A 15,043-nucleotide genomic window follows, 5' to 3' on the forward strand; every position below is an offset into this window, starting at 1 on the left:
GAGATGTGTTCGCTGACGTTATGATCGCCTTTTGGGGACAGTCGCGGTGGGTCTTGTGTAGACTGGTGAGACGCCCCTGCCATTAATCGGCTGTGATGGCAAAGTGAGTCCTCCACTCGTGTGCGTGTTTTCATAATCCGAGGTGAGGACCTCATAATCGATACGTGCAAAAGAAAGTGTGAATCGCCTTAATATTAGTTTGCGCGGTGTAGAAAAGGGGTCCCGTGTTTGCACTTGTCTGGGCTATAGCGCAGGGGAGGATGAAAAATTAAAAGTGCTCACTTTGACTTAAGGCAGAAGCGCAGTCAGCGTCTCAAAGACCGGCACAGCTATGCACGCGCTGGCTGCTCGACTTTTGCTGGGCAGGAGACCCCAGTTTTTGCAAACACGCTCATGATATCAAAAGTCTCAGCTCTTTGGAGGTCATTCATATATTATATATATAGCAAAATACCCGCTACCGAGCGAGAAGTAGTAGTTGTCATGAGTGTTGCTGTCATATATATGCCTGCCTAAATAAGTCACCCTCGCTTGCTCTTACTTTATTTACCGCTCATTTAATCATGGCTATTGGCGGAAAAATTATAAAATGGAAGGAGGATGGCTTTACCAAAACAATTATTGATGGCAAATCGATTATTCATAAAGCTTGAATTGGTGATGTTTTTCTGTGTTAACCTCATATTTTTTCAGACTTCTTCTCAAACTAAGGTGGTGCGAGGGTAAAATGAATCGGGATGCGCTTGATCAAAGTAATCCGTGTACCAGGAAATCATGCATTGACAAAAGCTCCCTTGCTTGTAATGCAAAGTGTGATTAAATGCATTATTTTTTAACGCTATGGAGCACATGCATCGAAGCTTCTCAGCTGTGCTTGTGCTAAGAAAAGGAAAGATTTTAAAAATAACCTAACACGATTGTCAATGTGACCTTTTGTAAGTAGTGCCTGGAGGATTCAGTGTGGAGAAACTCGAGAGATAGCGTGTGTATTAACTTGTGGATTTTTCTGTGAGTATTTGGTGGCAGTCTGACGGTTGCTTCGAAGATGGCATTAGCATGAGCTCAGCTCAGACCGAAATTAGATGAATGGGAGGGAGATGATGACGTGACTCCCCACCCGCCTTAACCGTCAATCCCCACAAACACAGTCTCTCGGAATTTGCATAAGCACACCCCTTCACCTACAATTTTAACTTAGTTACAAAGTGATCAAAACTCTCGTTTATATCCGCGTCCTCTCATTAAACTTGTATCCCGCATTACCTGTGGGCATGTGAAACGCCGGCGGTAGCCTGTCTATGAACTTAATTTAAAGTTTAGGTTTACACCTTGCTTTCTTTCCGAGGCAGCAACACTCATGAATATGGTAGTATATGTCACTCGCTCGCTTCTTATTGTTTTTCGCTGCCTTCTCAATTATATAATGCATGTTTTCTTAAGCGCTTTTGGAGGTCTTCCTGGTTTTCTACGCACTGCGTTGACAGTCAGTTCACGTGATTACGGGAGGCGTGATGATGTCACACGAAACTCCACCCCCACGTCATTCCAGCTCAACTCCATTACAGTTAATGGAGAAAAATACCTTCCAGTTATGACCATTAGGCGTAGAATTTCGAAATGAAACCTGCCCAACTTTTGTAAGTAAGCTGTAAGGAATGAGCCTGCCAAATTTCAGCCTTCTACCTACACGGGAAGTTGGAGAATTAGTGAGTGAGTGAGTGAGTGAGTGAGTGAGTCAGTGAGTGAGTGAGTGAGTGAGTGAGTGAGTGAGTGAGGGCTTTGCCTTTATTAGCATAGATTATTACATTTCCAAACTATCAACAATCTGTTAAGACAAACTTGAGCAAAATGATGTGTAAATCCAAATGTAATTAAAAAAATTCTCAAAGTTCCACTGAATGCAACAATAAAAAGCAGTGCAAACAAATTAGCTGGCCAGTTATATATATTGTTTCACGTGTCCACATGGAGATTACCTTCCTGTCTCTGCCAAGGGAAGTGATACCACTCTGTGATGAGAGGGGGCGCTCATGCTGACTGTCTCTCTTTTTCCACCTGCAGTTCTGAGAAGTCACCAAATGAGGGATCTGATTCAGCCTCAGTGCCCAGAGCTGCCCCTCTCCTTTGGGTGGGCCTCTTAAATACTGTCGGTCCCCAGAAGATAAAGTCTGCTGTTGGTCCAGGAAACTCAATGTGGACTCATCATGTTGACACAACTGCAAAGTAAATTAGTCTATTGGGCCATCAAATCCAGTTTTGTTTTGACTTATTTCATTAAATGGGGACACCCAGTTGGAGCCCAAACATTACAAAGCAACTTGTATAGGTTAGTCCTCCAGTCACCATATAAGTAGACCAATATCGTCTGTTTGAAGTACATATATTGTCCTTAATTATGTCCATTATATCTGTTTTACATTGTATTTATCTATCACTTTATATATAGTTTATTATAACTATACTTTTACCTATTTTAGTTGTCTTCATCATCATGTTAAAATTGTTTTCTTTTCTTTTGTTTATTATTTCTTTACATGTGTATGTATTTGGCTTTGATAATTAATTTCTATTACATACAGAGGAAGATCTACTATAAAACTAATGAAGTTTAACCTTCAGGGCTCAGTTGGGACTTTAGACCACTTGAATGAAAAAGATTGTGTGTCTCCTGTATAAGAAGGGTTTTAAAACAAAATATTACTTAAAATTAATCTCGTTGCTGATTGTGAAGGGGCCCATATAAAAGTTCAAGCTCCAGGGCCCCTAAAATGTATGCTTTTTATATGCTTTTTCTGTTGTATTACTTTTATTTGTAGTTATATTAAATTATTCCTCTTTGCATTTTAATATGCTAGAAGTGTGTGTTTGCATGTAATATTTTCACATATTATTATTGTAATTTCTCTTGTGTTATATTCAATCATTATCTCTATTGCCAAATTTCCCACTGAGTTTATGGTGTCTAAATGAGATGTGACTAACCGACAGCTTTCCTAGTTAAGGAAATAATCTGCTGTTGAGACATTGAAATGTAGCGGTGGGTGTCCTTCCATACTACATGCCCAAGGAGTTTTCTCATGCTATCGAAGTCATTGTTTATGTTCCTTCATGGGCAGACACAGGGAAGGGGTCTAACGTCATACTCTTAATCACCGTGAGACTTCAAATGCAACACCCAGAATCTTTCTTTGACATTTCTATCAATTTCAATCACACTACATTGGACTCAACTCTGACTTCCTTCTTTCAGTATGTTGATTGTCCCACCAGAAAGAACAGGACAATTGACCTTCTGTATACAAACGTGAGGGATGTTTAACAAGCAACTCTCCTCCTCCCAATGGGTGAATCTGACCACAATCTGGTGTACGTATAACCTATGTACAAGCCTCAGGTTCAAAGACAACCCACAACTACAAACTCCTTCAGGAAATAGTCTCCTGAAGCTGAAAATGCTCTTAGGGACTGTGTTGAATCAACTGACTGGACTGTTCAGCAGAACTGCATGGAAAGGATATTGAGGGAATTACAAATTGCATGACAGACTACCTGAACTTCTGTATACACACCACTGTTGTTCCTGTTAAAACTGTCTGTTGCTTTACTAATAATAAACCCTGGATTACCAGTGATGTTAAGGGCCTTCTTAACAAGAAAAGAGGGGTTTCAAAACAAGGACCAGGCAGAGCTGAGGAATGTACAGATGTACTGTTAGAATAAGAACAACTATGAAGTCCTACAGGAAGAAGGAAGAGCATAAGCTGCAGCAAAATAACATCAGGGAGGTATATACAATTAAAGTGCTAGTCTACAGACCACCAGGGCCATATTCATTGTTCATGACTGAATTTAGCAACTTTTATCTGATTTGGCTATAAATTATGATCACGTAGTACTGATGGGGATTTTAATGTACACATTGATGTGGAAACTGACACTTTTAGCAAATGTTTTACTTATTTGTTAAATTCATAGGATTTTGTCAGATTGTCAAAGGTCCAACTCATAATCATAACCACACATTAGATTTAATTATAACTTACAAAGTTGAAATTCAAAATTTAAATATTACTCCGTTAAATCAAGTTATTTCCGATCACTACTTAATTACATTTGATTTGGTCCTGCCCTTGCCAACGCACTCACAGATTAAAACAAAGACAGTGCGACATCTAGATTGTAATTCTGCTTCAAAATTTATAGATACCTTGAGTAAGTCGAGTGTAATTGTGGAAAACCATTTAGATCAGTTAACATCAGATGTAAACATGGAAAACAATTTAGATGAGCTAACATCACATTATAATGTGACTTTGAGAGATGCTCTGGACACAGTGGCTCCCCTTAAAACAAAAGTGATCAAAGCACATAGAAACTCTCCCTGGTTTAATGAAAACACACGATGCTCGAAAACTGGAGCGCAGATGGAGAACAACAATGCTACATGTCTTTCAAATTGCATGGACAGAGAGTGTTAATAAATATAAAAAAGCCATCTTTAAAGCTCGCTCAGAATACTATTCTACATTAATAAATAGCAATAATTAAAATCCTCAGGTACTGTTAAGAACAGTGGCTAAATTAACAAATAGGAATTCAGATGAACAGTGCAAAATTCCAACAGATATTAGCAGTACAGACTTTATGAACTTTAAATCAAATGAAGTTTCTCCAATGTTGTCTTTAATTAGTTGTGTTAGTGAATTAAAGGAATGGATGAATGAGAACTACTTGTCTTTAAATACAGATAAACCAGAGCTGTTAATTGTTGGAGGGAATGACGCTGATCACAGCAATATTCTGTCATCATTTAACTCAAATGGAATCCCAATTAATTTTACTGAATCAGCCCGCAATCTAGGAGTTATCTTTGACTCTAGCATGTCATTTAAAGCGCATATTAAAAGGTTGTCCAAAACATGTTTCTTTCATCTTAAAATATTCAGCAGGGTACCTCGTGTGACCTTCTCCTTTCTCCTGTCGCTATCCTTTGGCCTTCAGCAGAAGCCCACTCAGTACAGTTGGTCACTCTTGCTCCTTGGGCACACAGTAGGTTTTGACCTTACCCCTTGAGTGCCGTGTGCTCACTCCTCTCATGGCCACTTCTTGACCTCCACTCCACTGTATCAGCTCCACCACAATTCTGCATTTACTTTATTTCTCATTTAACCTTCGTCTCCATCTTTTCATTTTTCTCATTTTAAACTCACTGGGGTGCAGGTGTCTAATTCCATACACCATAATGCTCATGATATCATTGACTGAACCACAGGTATAAAGTGCGCCGCCAATTTACCACAAACAATCCAGGGCTGCTGTGCTCCGCCGACTACCACATCCACCTATGCCCCTCTTAGTGCACCATTTTATTTAAAACCTGCACACAACCATTGACCCATAATATGTGTCACCACTCAGCTTTTATTATTTAGTAGGGTAAGGGACTGCTGGAAGCTCAACCCGGCAGGGATGCTCCAAAATGGATGGATAGGGAGGGCAGCTACGTTTGGACGCTGCCTCCCCAAAACAGCACACTCCATACAGTGTATCCGTGCCCCAGATTCCCGCAGGGCACCCTGGGATATGGAGTTTGGCATCACAGCCCTGTTGGATACCGTGGGTGCTGCCAAGGGATGCTGTGGGAAGATGGTGGGAGACGAAGTTCTCACCTAGCCCGGAAGTACTGGTAGATCACAAAGATGGAAGCTGAAGTAGTTCGGGTTGAATAAAAGTTAAATTCTCTATCTGATCCGGAAGTTCTGGCTAGTAACGTGAATGGAAGAACAGAAGTACTTCTGGGTCGGACAATATAAAAGGACGGCTGAAACCTGGCAGGGAGGCAGAGTTGGGTGGATGGTGGATAAAGCTTGCTGGGAGGTGTGGAGGAGAAGAGAGAGAAGTTATTGTGTGCTATTCTGATTACTTGCCTGTTTATTTGTTGCTGTGGCACTTAGGAAGCACTGTACAAGAAGAAAATGATTAAAAATACTTCTTGGTGATTTTACCCAGTGTACTGCATGTCTGTTGTTTGGGTTTAAGGGCAACAGTGACCCTTAGCATCCACAGTAGTAAAGAGAATAATGCTGTGACCAGAGTCACCAGTGGAGCACAGGTGTCCTTAGTGACAGTAAAATCATTCACATCGCCAGTCAACCATTTGATCGTCAGCTGGCATTGAGGAAGACCCTGACTGACTGAAATGACAAAGAAGGATTTATGAGGCAGAGGGTCTGGACCTGTGATGACATCAGTGAAGACCATGTGTGTATAAAAATATCAAAAGGCGCCATATACTGGATTATTGAGAAAGTCATGTGACAGCCTACACTGATCATGTGGTGAGATTCTTGTTTTAATGTCCCACAAGAGACACAAGTGTGAGTTACAAACACAAGAGGGCGCCACACCTCACACTGGAGTATCTCACTGACACTTCCACTGAAGTCACCTTCCCAGAATCCTCTCTATGTCTCTGACATCTACTGCACATGATATGTGTGTCCACCTGTCGGTCACTAAGCCCACTGACAGGTATATGTCGATGTCCTGTGTAGACCTGGGGTCATGTCTTGTAGAATGATGTCGGCCTGTTCAGTCCACTTGGCTATAATGGTGGTCACTTCCTGTGTCTCCCACCTTACTGTCCACACTGCCTTCAGTCCTAATCCTCTCCTCCCTGTCACCTTCTCTTTCTGTGTATGGCTGGCTGGTCATTTCTACTGCTGCTGTCCACCTTTCCTCCTGTTCCTCTGTCTGTCCTCCTCTCTCTCCTTCTCCTTATCCTCTGGCTTGTCCTCCTCCTTATTCATCATTTTCTTCTTTCTGTTCATCTCCTTCTCTTCTATCTCCTTATCTTTGCTATTCTGTTCTACTTGTCCTTATCTGTCAACTTCAGTTCAGCTCTATCTGTCCACTCCTCTTTGTCTTGTATCACTTTAGTTGTCTCTTCTCCTCACACTGACTGTGTTTCTCCTCGTTATTCTATTTTAGTGATTTTTAACAAATTTTAGTGAGGACATAAGAGGAGTGTAAGGGGAAAGTGACAATGGAGGACAGGAACAAGTAGAAGATTAAAATAAAGAATGGACAACATGGGCTTGTGACAAGAAATAAAACAACAGTCTGGACAGAGAGGATGAGGAGAGTGACCAGTGTGGTGGAGGGGCTCAGGGTCACAATGCTGTCTTTATGAATTGAATTATTAAAGGAAACCTGCAGTTGTGTCACCTCACGTCCATCTGTCTGTCCATAAGGGACACTGCAGTCTGTCCTGATTAAACACATCGTTTGTGTTGTGGGAGTGGAAAAGGCAGAGCCATAAAGTGACAAGAAATAAAATTCATCACACACACACATACACACTCACACTTGTTGTTCACTTACTTCAGTTTCTCTAATTTGCAGTTTTCACTCCTCAGCCCCTCACACAGCTGATCCACTCCTGAATCCCCATGTTGTTCCAGTTCAGGTCCAGTTCAGCCAGTTGTGAGTGTGGAGCAGAAAAGCTGAGGAGAGAGCTGAGCTACATCTGGAGGTGAGACGACAAAGAGACAGGCTGTGGAGAAAAAGAGAGAGAAGTGAGGACATGAAAACAGACAGACAGACAACACGAAGGTTCAATGGCCACTTGTATTCTGACTTTTCACTGAAATGCAGTGTGAAATTATAAAACCGAGCAGTAAAATAACAAGGACTGGACAGTCCAATCTTAATGACCTCCCATCATGCTGTGTGTCTCTGCTGACCAGTCAATCATTTGTTTATTAGTTTGAGTGAAGTTTCTGATTTTTGTTTAACTCAAATGAACATTGAAATAAACATTCACTTTCCACACCTGCTTATTCAGATCTGAGTCACAGGGCAACAATGAGCGCCCATCACACACCATGTCAGCCTTTCCTTATGACCTCTGCATTCTTGTTTATGTATTTTATTCACTTTAAAAGCTTTATCTTAGCTATATTATCCAACATTAACACAACTCACCAATTTAAACATTACAAATCTTATGACCATATAATGGACAAAGTGTTATTGTAACAGGGAACCCTGTGTGTAGAGTGGGTGAGAGGCCTGTGGGAGGGCAGGAGTGAAAGTTAGTAGAAATACAAAGGGACATGGCTGCTGTGAATTGGACAAAGGACGGCAGATTTGCTCAGCGGGTGTGGAACATTAGTGCAAAGTCCTCAAAGACGTCTGTGTGAGAGGACCCTCAGGGGCACTTTATTAGACTTGCCAATTTGATACCCTCACCTTTAGCTCTGTGCCAGCTGGAATTCTCTAAAGATGTGGATCCAGCAGGATGTCTCAACAAATCTTAATGGATTTTGGGACAAGTCACTGTTTGTCAAGTAACAAGTAAGTCTTGAATCTTCACACCTAAGTCCTGAGTTGACTCTCAAGTCAAGAAGGGCAAGTTACGGTCAAGTCCCAAACAAGTCATAATGTGTTTTACACCAAATTTAATGCTATTTCTTACATTTACAGCAATCATAAATAGTTTTAAACATCTGTTACACTTATAATTACATTTCCAAACTATCAACTCCATGTTATTACAAGGATGAAGAAGAATGAAGTGCAAATACGCATGTAATAAGAAACAATTGTCAAAGTGCCGCTGAATGTCACAATACAAGCAGTGCAAACAAATTAGCAGGCCTGTCTACTTCACATGAAATGAAATAGATTTCTGTTCAAAAGTATGAATATAACATGAGTACCAACACCTCAAATAGAAACACAGCCCTAAAAAATAGAAAAAGAAGGAAAAATCTATAAGTGTGTTAACATAAATATATGTGTAATAAGTCTGACATACACAACACAAATCATATGAGTGTGAGATCAGAGATCTGTCCATCTATCTGTCTGTCTGTTCTCTCAACACACTTATTCTGGCAATGAGGCTGAGGATTTTATTTTTTCATCATTTTATTAAATTTATTAAAATTAAACAACATTTCATACAAGCAAGTCAGATTTTACTACATTCAAGTAAAGTCAACCCCGCCATGAGAAAGAGAACTGGGACAACAGAGAGGAACTTTAATAGTAGAAAAAATAAGTAAGAGTAAAATAAATAGAATAAAAAGGGGAAGAGAATCCGCTTACTCAATTTAAATGTTTTTCTAAAATGTTATTGATTAGATCTTGCCAGGTTTTAAAAACGTTTTGCACAGATCCTCTAAGTGAGAATATAGTTTTTCCAATTTCAAACAGTATATAACATCAGTTATCCACTGACTTAACAGAGGAGAGTTATGATTCTTCAAGATGAGCAAGATAAGTCTATGTGCTAATAGTGTAGTAAAGGCAAATACAGTTTATTTGTCCTTCTCCACTTTAAGCCCCTCTGTGAGCCCAACAAACACAGCTGTTAATGGGTTAGAGGGATTGTGACACCAAGGCTGTCTGAAAGGCACTTAAAGATTTTGGTCCATTATGATGTTAATTTGGTACAGGCCCAAAACATGTGACTCAGTGAGGCTGGAGCTCGATTGCAACATTCGCAGGTTGGATCTTGCCCTGGAAACATTTTGGACAATTTTAAACAAGATAGATGTGCTTGATGTATAATTTTAAGTAGAATGATTTTATGCTTTATGCATATTAAGCTCCAGTGTATTCTGTACATGGTTGCCTTCCATTCCTTTTCTGAAATGTTGAGTAAAAGATTCTTTTCCCAATGTACTCTGGGATCTTTGAAAGGGAGGGACTTTACTTAAAATGCTGTTTGAGTCCTCAAGTCTGATCAATATTTTTTCCGGATTAGAAGTAGGTGGGAGGTGAGGAAAGCTGGGCAGGTTTGGTTTAACAAAGTCTCTTAAATGAAGGTAGTGAAAGAAATGTGCTGCTGGAAGGTTAAATTTGGAGTGTAATGGTTCATAGGATGCAAAGAAGTTGTCTATGTATAAATCTCTAAGTAATTTAATCCCAAATATTTTCCAGATATTAAAAGCAGCTTAAGTTTGATAGGGTGGAAAAGGTGGTTCTCATGCAGAGCTGCCACAGTTAAAAGCTTCTCCATCTTAAAATACTTCCTACATTGGCTCCATGTTCTGAGTGAGTGAAGCACAATTGGGTTGTTAGTATACTGACGATAACTTGTTTTCATTGGGGTACAAAGCAAAGAATATAAAGAAGTACTACAGGATTTTATTTCTGTTGTGAACCAAGCCTGTGTGTGTTCATCTGTTTGTGTCAATGTTCAGGTTTTTATAGCTTGTGTATTTGCCTCCCAGTAATAAAATTGAAAGATAGGTAGAGCCATGCTACCTTCTGCCTTAGGTCTTGTAGGGTCGAACTTTGATGCGTGCATTTTTGAATTCCAAATAAATGTGGTTATGATTGAATCTAACTTCTTAAAATGATTTGTATATGTATATTGGAAGGCTTTAGAATAGTAAAAGAAGCTTTGAAGAATATTCATCTTGCCAATGTTAATTCTTCCAGCTAAAGTGAGAAGGTGGACCATTTATGCAAGCCTTACTTAAGGTTTTCCAAGCAGACAGCAAAATATTGTTGATAAAGAGCTTTATGTTTACTTGTGATGTTTACCCCTAGGTATTTAAACTGATCTGCATGATAAAAGGGAAGGTGTCCAATCTAACATTGTGTGCTTGAGTGTTCACTGGAAAGAGTACACTTTTATTCTGAGATCAGAAGTCTTGTGAAATCCTGTTAGTGCTGTTAGGACTGCAGGCACAGTATTTTTGGATCATATATATCTAGTACCATATTGTCCGCATATACTGAAATTTTCTGTTCAAGTCAAGTTCTCTGATAATCCCTTTATCTTAAAAGCATTTTGACAGTGAACTGCTAGAGGCTCAATTGTAATTGCAAAGCAGTGGTGACAAGGGGCATCCTTGTCTAGTACCACATTCTAGTTTGAAGTAGTCTGAATTAATGTTGTTTGTACAAACTGAAGGTTCTGGACTGGTAAACAACAGTTTAATCTATGCACATATGTTAGCCAAACCCACATTTTTCCAATGTGGTGAAAAGGTAGTTCCATTCAAATATATCAAATGCTTTTCTGCATCCAATGATAATATTATTTCTGGGAGTTAGACTTTGTGAGTGAATATATTACATTAAACAGGCAACGAAGATTGGAAGCTAAGTGTCTGCCTTTAATAAATCCTGTTTGGTCTTGTGATATTACTGAAGGAAGAACTTTCTCAGTCCTCCTAGCTAGGATTTTGGAGAGTATCTTAACATCATTATTCAGAAGTGAGACTGGTCTGTATGATGCACATTGTAATAAGTCCTTATTTTGCTTAGGAAACACGATAATTAATGAAAGGCAAAAAGTTTGAGGTAGAATTTTATTGTCTCTGGTTTCTGTAAATGTTGCTTTTAAAAGGAGTGCTAACTTAACTGAGAATTTTTGATAAAATTCAGCAGGGTAACCATCAGAGTCTGCTGTTTTCCCACTCTGAAGTGAGTTAATAGCATCTAGTAATTCTGATTGCACCAGAGGTTTATCCAAAGGCCTTATAGTAGTATCTAAACGTGTGCATTATATTTTTATGGTCAATGATTTTGTCTCCGTTTGTATTGGTAATTGCTGGGATTGCATTGCTAACTTCCTGCTTGTGGATTTGTTGAGCTAAGGTCTTATTAGCTTTCTCCATGTTCATAGTAATGATGTCTTGATAAAAAATGACTTGTTCTGTTTCTTTTGTTGTCAAGAGGTTGAGTTCTGAAAACAAAGCCTCTTTTCCTAGTGCCTCATTTGGACAACTACCATGTTTTTGATCTATTTTGGTAATTTCACTGATTACCTCTGATACCTTCTTGGTTCCCCGATTTATTTTTGTAGAACAAATATGAAATAATCTGTCCTCTTAAGAAAGTTTTCAGAGTTTCCCAGAGGATTCCTGCAGAGATCTCTGAGGATGTATTTGTCTCTTAAAAAAGTCAATTTACTTGAATATAAACTCTGTACAGTTCTCATCTGCAAATAATAGATAGATAGATAGATAGATAGATAGATAGATAGATAGATAGATACTTTATTAATCCCAAGGGAAATTCACATAATCCAGCAGCAGTATACTGATACAAAGAAACAATATTAAATTAAATAGTAATAAAATGAAAAGAATTAAAATAAAATTAATGTTAGCATTTACTCCCGGGTGGAATTGAAGAGTCGCATAGTGTGGGGAGGAACGATCTCTCAGTCTGTCAGTGGACAGGACAGTGACAAAAGTCTGTCACTGAAGCTACTCCTCTGTCTGGAGATGACACTGTTAAGTGGATGCAGTGGATTCTTCATGATTGACAGGAGTTTGCTTAGTGCCCGTCGCTCTGCCACAGATGTTAAACTGTCCAACTTTAATCCTACAATGGAGCCTGCCTTCTTAACAAGTTTGTCCAGGCGTGAGGCGTCTTTCATCTTTATGCTGCCACCCCAGCACACCACCGCTAGAAGAGGGCACTCGCCACAACCGTCTGGTAGAACATCTGCAGCATCTTACTGCAGATGTTGAAGGATGCCAACCTTCTCAGAAAGTATAGTCTGCTCTGACCTTTCTTACATAGAGCATCAGTATTGGCAGTCCAGTCCAATTTGTCATCCAGCTGCACTCCCAGATATTTATAGGTCTGCACCCTCTGCACACAGTCACCTCTGATGATCACAGGGTCCATGAGGGGCCTGGGCCTCCTAAAATCCACCACCAGCTCCTTGGTCTTGCTGGTGTTAAGGTGTAAGTGGTTTGAGTCGCACCATTTAACAAAGTCTTTGATTAACTTTCTGTACTCCTCCTCCTGCCCACTCCTGATGCAGCCCACAATAGCAGTGTCATCAGCTAACTTTTGCACGTGGCAGGACTCGAGTCATATTGGAAGTCTGATGTATATAGATTGAACAGGACCGAGAAAGTACAGTCCCCGCGGCGCCCTGTATTGCTGCACACAATGTCAGACCTGCAGTTCCCAAGACGCACATATTGAGGTCTGTCTGTAAGATAGTCCACAATCCATGCCACAGGTGTGAATCTACTCCCATCTCAGTCAGCTTATCCCTAAGGAGCAGAGGTTGGATGGTGTTGAAGGCGCTAGAGAAGTCCAAAACATAATTCTTACAGCACCACTGCCTCTGTCCAGGTGGGAGAGGGATCGATGAAGCATATAGATGATGGCATCCTCCGCTCCCACCTTCTCCTGGTATGCGAACTGCAGAGGGTCGAGGGCGTGACGGACCTGTGGCCTCAGGTGGTGAAGCAGCAGCCGCTCCATGGTCTTCATCAGATGTGACGTCAGAGCAACAGGCCGGAAGTCATTCAGCTCACTAGGACGTGATACCTTTGGGACAGGAGTGATACAAGATGTTTTCCAAAGCCTGGGACTCTCCCCTGTTCCAGGCTCAGGTTGAAGATGCGCTGTAGAGGACTCCCCAGTTCCAACGCACAGGCCTTCAGCAATCGTGGCGATACACCATCTGGACCCGCTGCTTTGCTGGCACAAAGTCTTTTCAGCTCTCTGCTCACCTGGGCTGCTGTAATTGTGGGTGGGGATGTCTCACCTATGCTGGTATCAGCAGAAGGATGGTTGGAGGATGCAGTACTCGAGGTGAGAGTGGGTTACTGTGATCAAACCTATTAAAGAAGTTGTTCATTTGGTTTGCTCTCTCCACGCCTGTCTCGATGGCGGCACCCGCTCGAGCTGCAGCCAGTGATAATCTTCATCCCATCCCACACTTCCTTCATACTGTTGTTCTGCAACTTCTGCTCCAGCTTTCTCCTGTACTGCTCTTTCGCCCTGAGCTGGACTCGAGTTCCTTCTGCACGCACTTCAGCTCATGCTTATCACCACCTTTAAAAGCCCTTTTCTTCTGGTTCAAAAGGCCCTTGATGTCACTTGTAATCCATGGCTTGTTGTTAGCATAGCAGCATACTGTTCTTACTGGAACTACAATGTCCATACAGAAGTTGATGTAATCAGTTGTGCATTCAACAGCCTCTTCAATGTTCTCACTATGTGACTCAGCAATATATCCCAGTCTGTAGTTCCAAAGCAGTCTCTCAGAGCCTGCTCTGCCTCAGGGACCACTTCCTGAATGAGCGTGTGGTTGTAGGTAGCCCTCACTCTTGGTTTGTATTGAGGCTGAAGCAGAACCAGGTTATGATCTGCTTTCCCAAGCGCAGGCAGTGGGGTGGCGCTGTATGCGCCTTTAACGCTTGCATATAGTAGGTCAATAGTCCTGTTTCCCCGAGTGTTACAATCCACATACTGGGAGAAGGCAGGTAATGTTTTGTCCAGCGTTACATGGTTAAAGTCTCCAGCGATTAGCACAAGTGCCTCAGGGTGCTGCGTTTGTAACTTAGCAACTGTGGAATGGATGATGTCACTCGCCATCTCCGCTCGCTTGAGGGGATGTAAACAATAACAGCAATCACGTGTCCAAACTCTCTGGGCAAGTAATAGGGGCAGACTTACGGCCAACAGTTCGATGTCCCTGCAGCAAGTGGAGATTTTAACGCTTACATGTCCTGAGTTGCACCACTTTGTATTGACATAGAGAGCGAGTCCTCCTCCTTTTTCTTTCCACAGGTACTTGCGCCTCTGTCCGCTCTAACTGTGCTAAACCCGGTAGCTCCACGTTAGCATCTGGGATGATAGACGTTAGCCATGTTTCACTAAAACACAGCAAGCTGCATTCTCTGTAGGTTAGTGGGTTAACGCACCATCTGCAAGATGAATATATGGGGCATAGTGATTTAAGCTCCATGACAAAAGGGCGTGGCCAGAGATAACAATAGCGTTATACTTACAAGATTTAATCATGGGCAAGAAGTTGTTATCTATGAAGAAATAACCAATACTTGATTAACAGTGATGCACAGGTAAGCAGAAGGAATATACTTTTGAGTTTGGGTTTAGGAATCTCCAGGGGTCAGATAAGTTATGATCAGTTACACACTGTGTAATTGTTTTTGCAGTGTTAGATGTCATCACCCTGTGGCAAGAGAGCTATCTAGGTCTGGATTTAAAACACAATTAAAGTCACCAGCCATTATAATTTTAT

This window comes from Polypterus senegalus, unplaced genomic scaffold, assembly GCF_016835505.1.
Source record: "Polypterus senegalus isolate Bchr_013 unplaced genomic scaffold, ASM1683550v1 scaffold_4804, whole genome shotgun sequence".
Classification (NCBI taxonomy): domain Eukaryota; kingdom Metazoa; phylum Chordata; class Cladistia; order Polypteriformes; family Polypteridae; genus Polypterus; species Polypterus senegalus.